Here is a 12,224-nt window from a genome sequence, read left to right as displayed (position 1 = left end):
CCGACTATCTCATGTTGGGATGAGGAACTTGGCCAAACTTCTAAAAGATGAACACATCCTTAGACTAACAAATGTTCATTTTGAGAAAGATAGGGTGTGTAGTGCTTGCCAAGCCAGGAAGCAAGTAGGTGTACCTCACCCACCAAAGAGCATCGTCTCCACCAAGCAACCATTAGAGCTTATTCACATGGATCTCTTTGGACCAATTGCCTACATTAGCATCGGCGGTAACAAATATGATCTTGTTATTGTTGATGATTATAATCATTTCACTTGGGTGTTCTTTGTGTTTGACAAGAGCCAAGTACAAGAGAAGGTGAAAATCTTCATTAGAAGAGCACAAAGGGAGTTTGACTTTCCAATCAAGAAAATGTGTAGTGACAATGGAACCGAATTCAAGAACACCTATGTGGAAGAATTTCTTAATGAAGAGGGCAACAAGCACGAATTCTCAACTCCATACACCCCTCAACAAAATGGTATAGTAGAGGGGAAGAATCGGACTCTCATTGATATGGCAAGAATAATGTTAGATGAATACAAGACTCCGGATATCTTTTGGTGTGATGCAATCAACACCGCTTGGCATACCATTAATCATCTCTATCTACACAAGAAATTGAAGAAAACTTCATATGAGTTTCTAACCGGTAGCAAGCCAAAGGTGTCTTATTTTAGAGTATTTGGGTGTAAGTGCTTCATACTTAACAAGAAACCCAAAACCTCCAAGTTTGCACCTAAAGTTGATGAAGGGTTTCTTCTTAGCTATGGATCAAACGAGCATGCCTATCGTGTTTTCAACAAAACCTCCGGAAGAGTTGAAATAGCAGTAGATGTGACGTTTGATGAATCTAACGGCTCTCAAGTAGAGCAATTTGATGCAAGTGTTGTAGGTAATGAGAAACCACCGTGTGAAGCAATCAAGCAATTAGCCATTGGTGATATAAGACCACAGGAAGACAAGGCTACAGAGGTGGAGGGTTCTCAAGTTGCTGCTGCACTAAACTTTGCTGACGCACCTAATGCGGCAGTGCCGCACTCACCCACGGCTGTGCCGCTCAATGGTAGTGCTGCACCTTAGAGCGGCAGTGCCGCACCACTTCAGACAGCAGCAGCTGATTCAACTCCAATCCATGGACAAAACCTACAACCTTTCTTTGAAGAAGATGATGATGAAGGACCAGTAGACCAGCATGAAGCCATCATCTACCCAAGGCTTAGGCAAACCGTGCAACGGGATCACCCCGTCGACAATATTCTTGGGAGTCTTCAAAAGGGGGTTACAACTCGCTCTCATTTAGCAAATTTTTGTCAATTTTACTCGTTTGTACCAAGTGGGTCTTCCGGAACAAGCAAGATGAACATGGCATGGTGACAAGGAAAAAGGCAAGATTGGTTGCTCAAGGCTTCACTCAAGTTGAGGGCTTGGACTTTGAAGAAACATATGCACCTATGGCAAGGCTTGAAGCAATCTGAATGCTTATTGCATATGCCGCTCATCACAACTTCAAGCTATATTAAATGGATGTGAAGAGTGCATTTCTCAATGCCCCATATAAGAACTAGTCTATGTTGAGCAACCACCGGGCTTTGAAGATCTCAAGTTTCCCAACCACGTCTACAAACTCCAAAAGGCACTCTATGGGCTTAAGCAAGCACCTAGAGCATGGTATGAATGCCTTAAGGAAATCATGTCATATGCATCACGGTTTTACTTTGTCACACACACTTGCACCCCACAGATGCAATGATTTAGGGGGAGTCTCCTATGTGTTTTAGTATGTGCAAATTGACATTTGAGGTCATTTATGAATTCAATTCATATTGCACATATTAAGGGGGAGCCTTCCATAAATCATTGAACCCAAAAGCATAAATTTTTATATCATTTTGTAAGCTTTAATCGGGTTGTCATCAATCACCAAAAAGGGAGAGATTGAAAGTGCATCTAGCCCTTTAGTGGGTTTTGGATGATTGATTGACAACAACAATTAAAGAACTAACAAGTTTGCTAAGTGTCAAATAGGAAATTGATTATCTCACATATACTTGATGAAACTGTATAAAGCCAAAATGATGTATTATTGTATAAACAATCTAGTTCAAGCACAAGACAACAATACAAATGAAATTCATGCAAAGGCTTATTTATTATGGGAATTCAATGATCTATGTCAAAGCAAGCACAATAGAAATTAATTAATGAGACATGAGGGATTGCATATGGAATGGTCTCATATTTGAAGCTTGCTAAATAGAAATGTAAAAGACAATAGTACAAATGAATGGTTGATTCAACACAAGATGTGACTTGATGGCTTGAGATGGTGAAGATAGCAAGGAAATGCTTCGAGGTAATAGGCAAGGGTGAAGGGCAAGCGATGGCTTGGCGGCCGAAGAACCTAGCTAGGGTAAAGAAGGAAGTACTTGTATTTAGTTGAGGTACTAATCAAGCTATGATGGTCATATTAATGTGGATGATCAAATCACTATTGGATTGTTTGATGGAAGTGACTTGATGCATTTGGAGTTATCTATATTTGATGAATGGAATCAAGTCATGTGCTCAAGATGGCTATGCTCAAGTGAAAAGATCAAAGTTAACATATTGGCACCCTCACTTGATGAAGATTGAAAGAAACGACATCAGTTGAAAAAGATCAACTCAAAAGGTTTAAATTCATTTTCCATTTGATTTTGAGTTAATAGGAATGCCATACTATTAAGAGGGATGCATCATGTTGATAGATAAATACTCATAAGTGCTCAAGCCAACCTATGTGAGGTTTGAGTGAGAGAAACAAGGGTTTACTCTGCCTGCTGTGGCCGAGCATATCGAACGTGTCCGGTATGGGGTTGGTCACAGCAGTGATCTTCTCTGTTCTCTTGTTTGGGTTTGTCGAAAGTCCCGACAAACATCGGGAGTCCCGACACCTTACTGACTTGAGAGTTAATTGTCCTAGTCATACTAGACGTGTCCGGTATAGTAGGCTAGAGCCCAATGGCTAGTTTTTCAAAGGGGCTGGGGTTGGAAGTTCCAGCAGGAGTTGGTCAAGAGTTCCGGCAGTCGGAAGTCCCGACAAGCCTCAGGAGTTCCGACACCTCACATACTTTTATCTCAATGACCATTGGCGCAGTGCAAGTCATACCGAACGTGTCTGGTATGGGCTCAACGGCTAGAAAATGGCTAGTTTTCCAAGGGGGCTATAAATACCCCCAAGCCTCCATCTTTGGAGGCTACTGATTCTACTGATCCTCCCCCACGTTTTTGAGCCTTGCAAACACTCTCCAACCCTCTCTTAGTGAGTGATTGATCTAATTTGCCAAATCCATTTGTGGGTTGAGAAAGAATTCAAAAAAGAGAGCAAGCTACCACTTGAGCACTTGTGCATATTGTCGATCTTTGTGCTTTGCATTTGTTACTCTTAGACTCTTTGGTCCTAGATGGCTAGGCATCGCTGGAGAGCACCTGAGAGATTGTGGTGTGCCTTGGAAAGTCTATAACGGTCGATTCCACCGCCTCAAGGGAAGGAATCAACTAGTGGAAGGAGGAAAAGGAGTTGGAAAAGACTCCGGCTAGAGTGACCTTCGTGGTACCCTCTAGGGCTGACCTTCACTGGGTCGCCCGTAGCCCCCTCAACAGAGTCCGAACTTCGGTAAAACAAATATCATGTCTCAATTCATATTTCATTTGATATTTGTGTTGCTCCAGCTCTTGTGCAGGTTACCTGTGTGTGGCACCATATTTAGTGGGTGCCTACAGGTTGGATTGAAGTTTGAAATTGAAAGGAGCAAGTTTGGGGCTGTGCTGCTGAAATCGTGTATACCAGACACGTCAGGTATTAGCCTCTGCGTTGATTTTATCTATTCACTGCATTAATCTTTGTGTTGCTGGGTTGTGGCTCCTAGATTCATTTAGTATTGTTTATATACTCGTCGGCTAACTTGTGAGGGGTTATATTACTCTGATTTGGAGTTTCCACTTTGGAAACTCCCATTACTAAATTGTTTTCGCCTTTTAAAGGTGTTAATTTTTAGAAACGCCTATTCACCCCCTCTAGGCGACATCCTAGGTCCTTTTAGATATTTAGTACACACTCCTAACCTTGTCTTGTAGTATTCTAAGGGCTCTAAGTTCGATCTACCTGGGTATTCGGATTCCGATTACGCCGGTTGCAAGGTAGATCGAAAAAGCACTTAGGGGACATGTCAATTCCTTGGATGGTCTCTAGTATCTTGGAGTTCTAAAAACCAAAATTGTGTAGCCCTTTCCACCGCCAAGGCCGAGTATGTTGCAGCCGGTGCTTGTTGCGCTCAACTACTTTGGATGAGGCTAACCCTTCATGATTTTGGATGTTGCTTTACCAAAATCCCACTCTTGTGTGACAATGAAAGTGCCATAAAACTTGCAAACAATTCCATAAGCCACTCAAGAACCAAACATATAGACATACGACATCATTTCTTGAGAGACCACGAAACCAAAGGAGATATCAAAATTCGCCATGTGAGCACCGAAAAGCAACTAGCCGATATCTTCACTAAGCCTCTCGATGAGTCAAGGTTTTGTGATTTGCGTAGTGAGCTAAATATACTTGAGTCTCGTAATGCGGTTTGATGTTTAGCACACCTTTGATTGATCAACTAGTATCTAAGAAAAGGTTTGTCAAAATATTTAATTCATGTGTTTCAAAATGCTTTATCTAACTAATAGGTGTATTATGGTCATTGCTTGTATTGATTATCTGTTGCTGATCATAATATGCCTATGATATGTGTCCATATCCTATTTATGTAGAGCTATTTAGTTAGCAGCTAACCCTCACTATCTGCGGGGTGCGGCAGTACCACACATTCCCTGCGGCAGTGCCGCGCCCGGGATGCGGCAGTGCCGCACTATGAAATTGCGCCCAGCAGTTGGGCCACGACGGCAGTTACTGCGGGGCCCATTTCCCTCTTAACTCCATATGGCCTGCAGTAACTCTCCCCTTCCTCTCTCTCTCTCTCCCACCGACGGTGCCTCTCTCTTTCTCTCGCTCGTGTTTCCACTGTGCGCCACCGTCGCCCTTCAGTAGGCCACCGTCCAGCACTGCTGCGCTGTCCATAGGCCTTCTCTCGTGCTACCGGTGGTCACTGCTGCTCCTAAGCTGAGCAGCTTCTTCTCTCCCCTCTCCAATCCGTGAAACCATAGGTGAAAACCCTAATCCTCCCCGATCTATGCAATGTGATGGTTTCTCTCAAATGGGCTCGGTGATTTGTGATTGCTAGGCTGTGTAGAACATGCTTTGGGTGTTGATTGAAATAGATATTGTGATTCACTCATGGAGCCAATGTGGGCACCATGGTAGTGCTGCGCCCAAGGTGCGGTAGTGCCGCACTCTTGGCAGTAGTGCTGTTCACTCCTGTGCTCTTGGTTTAATGGTTGACTCACTATATCTACTGCAATCATCTCTCAAAAATTGAAATCTATACATGTCATAAGCACTCTCGAGTTTAGCCCGATTAAATCCATTACTTTGTAGAACTGCATATTCTGATATTGTGTAATGGTTTAGAAGTAGGCTTGAGGATGAAGTGAATAAACTTGGCAAAGCAAGTTGTGAACTAGTTAAAACAACAGGTGCAGCAGTGCCGCACCTAGGAGCGACAGTGCAGCACTTCTTGGGGGCAGTGCCATATCAAATGTCCCTAGGGTTCACAATTTGACTCTCCTTGTTTATTTAAGTCATTCCTTAGGTCCACATCTACTCTCCATTGATGCAGTTCCTCATGGTTCTATATGTTTTTGCATAGATGGCCTCTAGAGGTGATGCTGAGCGAAGGGTAAAGAGAAGGTTTGATCCAAATGCTCCAAGAGATAAGCAAGTTCCTCGCCGTGGTAGTGGGCGAAGAGGACTAGCAGGGGCTAGCAGCAGCAGGGTAGCTGGCTCGAGCAGTGGTGTAGAAGGCAGAGAGAGCAGAGACTATCAGATTCAGCAGGAGGAGGCTCTCCAGATGGCTAGTCGAGTTATTCCTTCTAACGCGTGCCTAGCCACTCCACCACACATTGAGCAGTACAATGGTGCATACATGGTTGATTACATAGAGGATGTGGTGGAGAGGAGGACTAATGACACAAGGCCACATCCTATGGTCAAGTACATGGGTAAGTACAAGCTAGTGGAAGAGGCAAGAGAGGAAAATCCCTATGTTGTGCCCAAGGATCAAGGGATTGATTATATGTTTTGGAATGAGTTTCATTCCAACTTCTATGCCTCTGTGATCTTCAACTCTAAGAAGTCCAAGATTATGAAGATGCAGTATGTTGATTGGCAAGAGTTGGAGGCAAAGCATGACCCTGAGTTTGATAAGGTCATCATCGCTTGTGACAGGTTTAGCCTCTCTGACTTGATGGGATTCTGGTACAACTAGAATGTGAAGGTGCTTGCTCAGTTTCATGCTACCTTCTACTATGACATTGCTACCGATGAGATTCACTAGATGACAAAGGGTAGACACTATAGGATTGATTACATTACCTTCTGTCGCTTGTTGTGTTTCAGTGAGGAGGAGCATGGTTTCACATACATACATGATGAGCACAGAGCAGAGGTCAGAGACATTGCCTACATGTGGATTGACAGGACGGTGGCTGATGGGAAGGTGAAGGGCCTAAAGAGTTTTTATTATATTTTGAACAACTTAATCAGGCACACCATTAATCCCAAAGATGGAGCTGCTTCTGATCTTAATGGGTATGTGAGGAACGTTCTTGCTAGGTTTGCACCTGGTGGGGATAAGTTTTGTGTTACTCACTTCATGTGGCGAGAGCTTTGGATTGCTATGGAGGATCGTAGGAAGGGGCTGCCCTATGCTCCTTATCTGATGTTTATGATTGAGAGGGTCACAGGCTATAGATTTGAGAAGGATGGACTGCATGAGAAGTACAAGATTGAGAAGACCCATGCCATCAGAACTAGTGCACCCATGAGACACTCTTCTACAGTAGCTGAGGACATCCTAGAGTCCTCTCATGCTAATTCCTATAGCGGAAAGAAGAAGAGCAAGATTGGCAAGTGGATTAAGGCCTTATTCAGTTTGTCCACCTACGCAGCTGTCACAGCATACCAGACTCGGTTGGAGAGCCGTGAGTATAGGGACAAAGCCGATCTTCCACCGCTACCACCACCACAGTCACCTCCTAGGTTTGACGACCTTCCTAGCTTGTCAGACACAGACCTTGAGGAGGAGGAGGAGGAGGAGGAGCTTGGTCAGACATTGTTGCAGATTCATCGGTCTTCACGCTACACTTCCACTACTGACCACCAAGGCAGGGTGGTAGTCTCCGACGACGACGATGACGATGATGATGATGATGCTAATGATGTTGATTGGGAGAACATTCAGGAGGAGAGTGATTGAGGTGTACCTTTCTTTGTTTCTTTTTCCTCTTTTTGGTGCTTGTTGCCAAAGGGGAGAAGAAATTAGAAGAATTGAGAGGGCTATGAACTTTTTAGCAGCTTGGAGTCTTGATGTCCTATCCTTTGAGAGTTAGTTCTAGGTGTGAGTTTGAGAGTCGCTCAAAACTCTATTTTTATTGTAATATTGCTACCTAAGTTCTCTGTATTATTTTGGATATGGACATGTATTAGTGTGTGATGATTCTAGCTTGTCATTTTTATGCTTTGATTAGATTTTTTCTGAGTAGCTATTGTGTGGTGTCTATTCTTAGTTCTGTGCTGCAGTCAATCATGCGGTAGTACCGCACATCAGCCTGGTAGTGCCGCACTAAGGCAGTGTTGCAGCAATGGAGAAGCAGTGCCACACCCATCTGGCTCAGCTCTTTGATTGCATAACTATCATACGCATCACGGTATTATTTGACACAGTGTGCAGCACCCCACAGAAGCATAGGTGTATTAGAAGCTCCATCACTTAACTAAAATTGTGAATTATGGCCTCTAATGCCATATTGAGAATTCAATTCTCCATTCACACATTTAGGGGGAGTCTTTACACTCATGACTCAAAAATCTCAGTTTATACTAATATCTTTTGTAAGCTCTAATTGGGTTATCATCAATCAACAAAAAGGGGGAGATTGTAAGTGCAATCAAGCCCTAATTGTGGGTTTTGGTGATAATGACCACGCAACTAGAGAGCTAATGAGATTTATCGAGATGACAAGCAGGAAATACACACAAGAGGATGATTCATGTAATGGTGGAGCCCCCAATTACAAAAGATGACGGCATGGAACTCAAAGGCGTTTATTTCATTTCATATTTTGAAATTGAGTGTAGGAAAATCCACACTATAAAGGGGGATACAATACACAAGCTTGAATGTGCAACTAAGTGCTCATATCTCCACAAAATACATCCTCAAAGTCTCAGCCTAAGCAACATATTTTTCATTTCCTATCCTTTGTTGTTTCTGGCTGGTGCGGCACTGCCGCATAAGGAGAGCGGTACTGCCGTGACTTAACTGGCCATTGGAGTGGAGGGGTATTTATACCTCCTCCTCTCTCCCACAACGGTCACCTTCTTCCTTCCAACCCTTAGACCGACGCCAAGAGCTTAGGAACACCCTCTCTCTCTTCTCCATTGGAGCTCTCAACCTCTCAAGCCTTCCCTTGTGATTTCTCATCAAATCCTTGAAAGAAAAATGCTCCAAACTTGATTAGAGAGCAGATCCACTTGTTCTCCAACTTCAAAAGCACTTGGTTCATGTTCAAGCCAGTGGATTGCATTTGTTACTCTTGAAGCTTTGCTCCTAGCTTGCTAGAGCATCGCCCGTGGAGCTTGCCATCTCGTGTGGCAGCCTCGGGAGGTTTATAATCACCCCAATCATCTAGTGAAACTCTCCTCATCTCAAGAGTTAGCTCTCTTGACTTGAGAATGAGGTAGGGTTGCAAAGCCTAAGCCTTTGTGGCTAACCTCAATAATGTGGAGGTAGACAAGCCTTGATGGTGAGTTGAACCACGAGATAAATCCTCATGTCACTTGTGCTTATTTACGTGTCATATTTGTGCATGAGGTGCTTCTAGGGTTTGCTCTCGATCTACAAATTAGTGGTGGTGCTACCTCTTCTAGTTGGTCCTCTAGGTTGCTAGTACCTGCAAAAGGCTCAGGAATTTACTCGATTTAGATTTCCTTGGCTAGATTTTGAGTTGTGGTTTACTCTTGTCTACAGGTGCGGCAGTGCCGCTTTGTTGGCGTGGCAATGCCGCTTGGTGAATTTGATTTGTGTTTGAGTTTTTGTTTTGACAGGCCTATTCACCCCCCCTCTAGGCCATACAAAGATCCTATAGGAACGACGATGACACTGACTCCCAGGTATCCCTTTCTGCCAACGAACTCATCGCTGAGGTAAATGAGCTTACGACTGCTTTGGCTAGTTAGGACAAGTTACTTATGCATGTGGCTAAGGATAGGAAAGAGTACAAGGAGAAGTACGAGGCTGCACTTATGGAACTTGAGTGTGTGAAAGCTTCTATGGTGGTGACCGATGAGACCGAATGTGATGAGTGTGCTATTCACATGTCGAACATCACCACATTGTAGACCAAGTATGCCACTTTGCTAGATGAGCGCGACGAGTTGAAGTCTAGATCTAGCTTGCTTGGCGCTTGTCAATCTTGTCCCGCTTTGTAGTCTGAGTTAGCGGAGAAAGCCGCTAGGATTGCTGTGCTTGAGAAGGCTAGCTCAGATGCTGTGTGTGCGCCTATTTCTGCTAAGTGTGCCTTGTGTGAGGCTTTGGAGCTTGAGGTTGCTGGTTGCCGACACAACAAGATGCGAACTGAAGAAGAAAACACATACCTTCGGTCGATCTTGAGCTAGGTGTCGAGCGGAGAGCCATAGTTGGGGATGATGGATAGCCAGTTCAAGAGGGGAACTGGTGGACCGGGATTAGGCTTTGCTGCTAAGGATGGGAGTGAAAATTTCTATGGAAAGATTAGAGATTCGAGTGGTCTAAAACCTACTGAGAAACCTACCACTGGTCCCAAGTTCATCAAAGTCACTCCACCTAAGCCTAACCCACCCACTATGAAAGATGGAGTGTTTGTAGAGCCTCCAAAAGCTCCACCTCAGAAATAAGTGTGGATTCCAAAACTGAACCATCTTAGGAACCCACTTGACACACTACCCTACATCTCTAGTGATCCCCTTCCTAGAGCACCATAGCCACCCAAATTGAACCATGCACACAAGAGAGCACCACCTAGGAGAGAGGTGAGCTACTGTGAGTATTGCCATAGGGGTGGTCACTTGGTTGAGTTTTGCTTTAAGAGGAAGAGAGATGAGCATCGGGAGTTCAAGGTGAACGGTAGGAACATGTACCGCCCTCCCCATGGCATACATGACCCACCGGTTCAGAGGTGCAATGCCTCAAGGTGCTAGGCCTCAGGCTGCGAGACCGCGCGGTGGTCGCGGTGGTCATGCCCGGCGAGGTTCTGGTCGTAAGCAGTTTGGACAAGGACCTCGTGGATGTGGCTTTAGTTCCCATAGCTTTAGTGGACCACATTTTCCCTATCGTGGTGATCGCTATCCTCCCATGGGACATGGGATGTTTGGTGTTTTTTTCTAACACTTTTCCTTCTAGGCAAATGACACAACAATGGCTTTCTCCTTAGTTTTCTAACCCCAGTGTTACACCATTTGCTCACCCTATGTATTTTTATTGATGTAGGATGGAGGCCTAGAGAACACGTGGCTCATGGATTCCGGATGTTCACGCCACATGACCAAAAACAGCAAATGGTTCTCCAACCTTGACCCCGTGATTGGAAAGGAGTACATCACTTTTGGGGACAATAGCAGGGGTAAGGTGTTGTCTTGTGGCACCATTTGGGTGAACAAGAGCTTTGTTCTCAAGGATGTTGCTTTGGTGTCCAATTTGCATTTTAATCTAGTTTCGATGTCGCAACTCCTTGAGGACAACTATGAAGTGCGCTTTAAGCCTAGGTGTTCCCGTGTTTTGGATTTGCACGGGGTTTGATTTGTCGAATTTTGCCTTTTGGCCAGGTCTTTTGAGTTGATCTTTCTCCTCTTTCTGAACCCTCTCATTGCTTGGTGGCCAAACCTACTTTTGGTTTGTGAAAGTGGCATAGGAGACTGCTGGGACATTTGAGCTTTGACTTGCTTGCAAGGCTAAGTTCTATGGACCTTATCCAAGGATTTCCCCATTTGAAGTTTGAGAAGGATTTGGTTTGCCACCCTTGTCGGCAAGATGGCAGTCACTTCACACCCCCCAGTCACCAAGGTGATGACCAAACGACCCGGTGAGCTTCTTCATATGGACACTATTGGTCTTGCTCGGGTTCATTCTGTTGGGGGGGAAGTGGTATGTACTTGTGATCGTGGATGATTTTCTCACTACTCTTGGGTGTTCTTTTTGGAGGCGAAGGATGAGGCTTTTGGTTTTGCTCGAGATCTGATTTTGAGGCTTCAAAATGAGTTACCTAAGAATGCCATGAGAGCTATACATAGTGAAAATGGCACCGAGTTCAAGAATACTCAGTTTGAAACCTTTTGCTCTTCCTTGGGTTTCAAGCACCAATTCTCCTCTCCATATGTACCTCAGCAGAATGGTGTTGTGGAGCGGAAGAACCGCACACTTATTGAGATGGCCTGAATCATGCTCGATGAGCATAGGACTCCGAGAAAATTTTGGGCCGAAGCCATCAACACCGCCTGCTACATTGCAAACCACGTCTTTCTTCATGCTTTCTTGCATAAGACTTCCTACGAGCTGTGGTTTGGGCGTCCACCCAAGGTGAGTCATCTCTGAGTCTTTGTCTGTAGGTGCTTTGTGCTCAAGAAAGGTAAGTTGGACAAGTTTGAGTCCAGGTCCTCTGACAGCATTTTTCTAGGATATGCTCTTCAGTCTCGTGCTTATCGTGTGCTAATCCTAGAAACTAACCGTATAGTGGAGACCTGTGAGGTCACATTCGATGAAACTATGCCTTGTTCGATTTCTATCTTGGAGCATGCAGATGATAAGGAGATGGGCGGGAGTATCTTTGTGGAGGATGAGCAGGAAGATGGAGACTAGGGTTATCCCGAGCTGCCCCCACCAGCTACCCTAGTCGATCTAGCTTCCACCACTTTTGGCCCAGACGTGACTTCTTCCACTACTTGGGGGCGATGGAGTCAGGCATTGCTCCTGCTATACCTGGTGGAGATCCAGCTACTATTGAGGGGAGGCAACTTTAACTAGAGAGGCGCCACGACACATTCAGC

The sequence above is a fragment of the Miscanthus floridulus genome, chromosome 16, assembly GCF_019320115.1.
Source record: "Miscanthus floridulus cultivar M001 chromosome 16, ASM1932011v1, whole genome shotgun sequence".
Classification (NCBI taxonomy): domain Eukaryota; kingdom Viridiplantae; phylum Streptophyta; class Magnoliopsida; order Poales; family Poaceae; genus Miscanthus; species Miscanthus floridulus.
The sequence above is the reverse complement of the archived record's forward strand: the minus strand, read 5'-3'. Positions refer to the sequence as shown.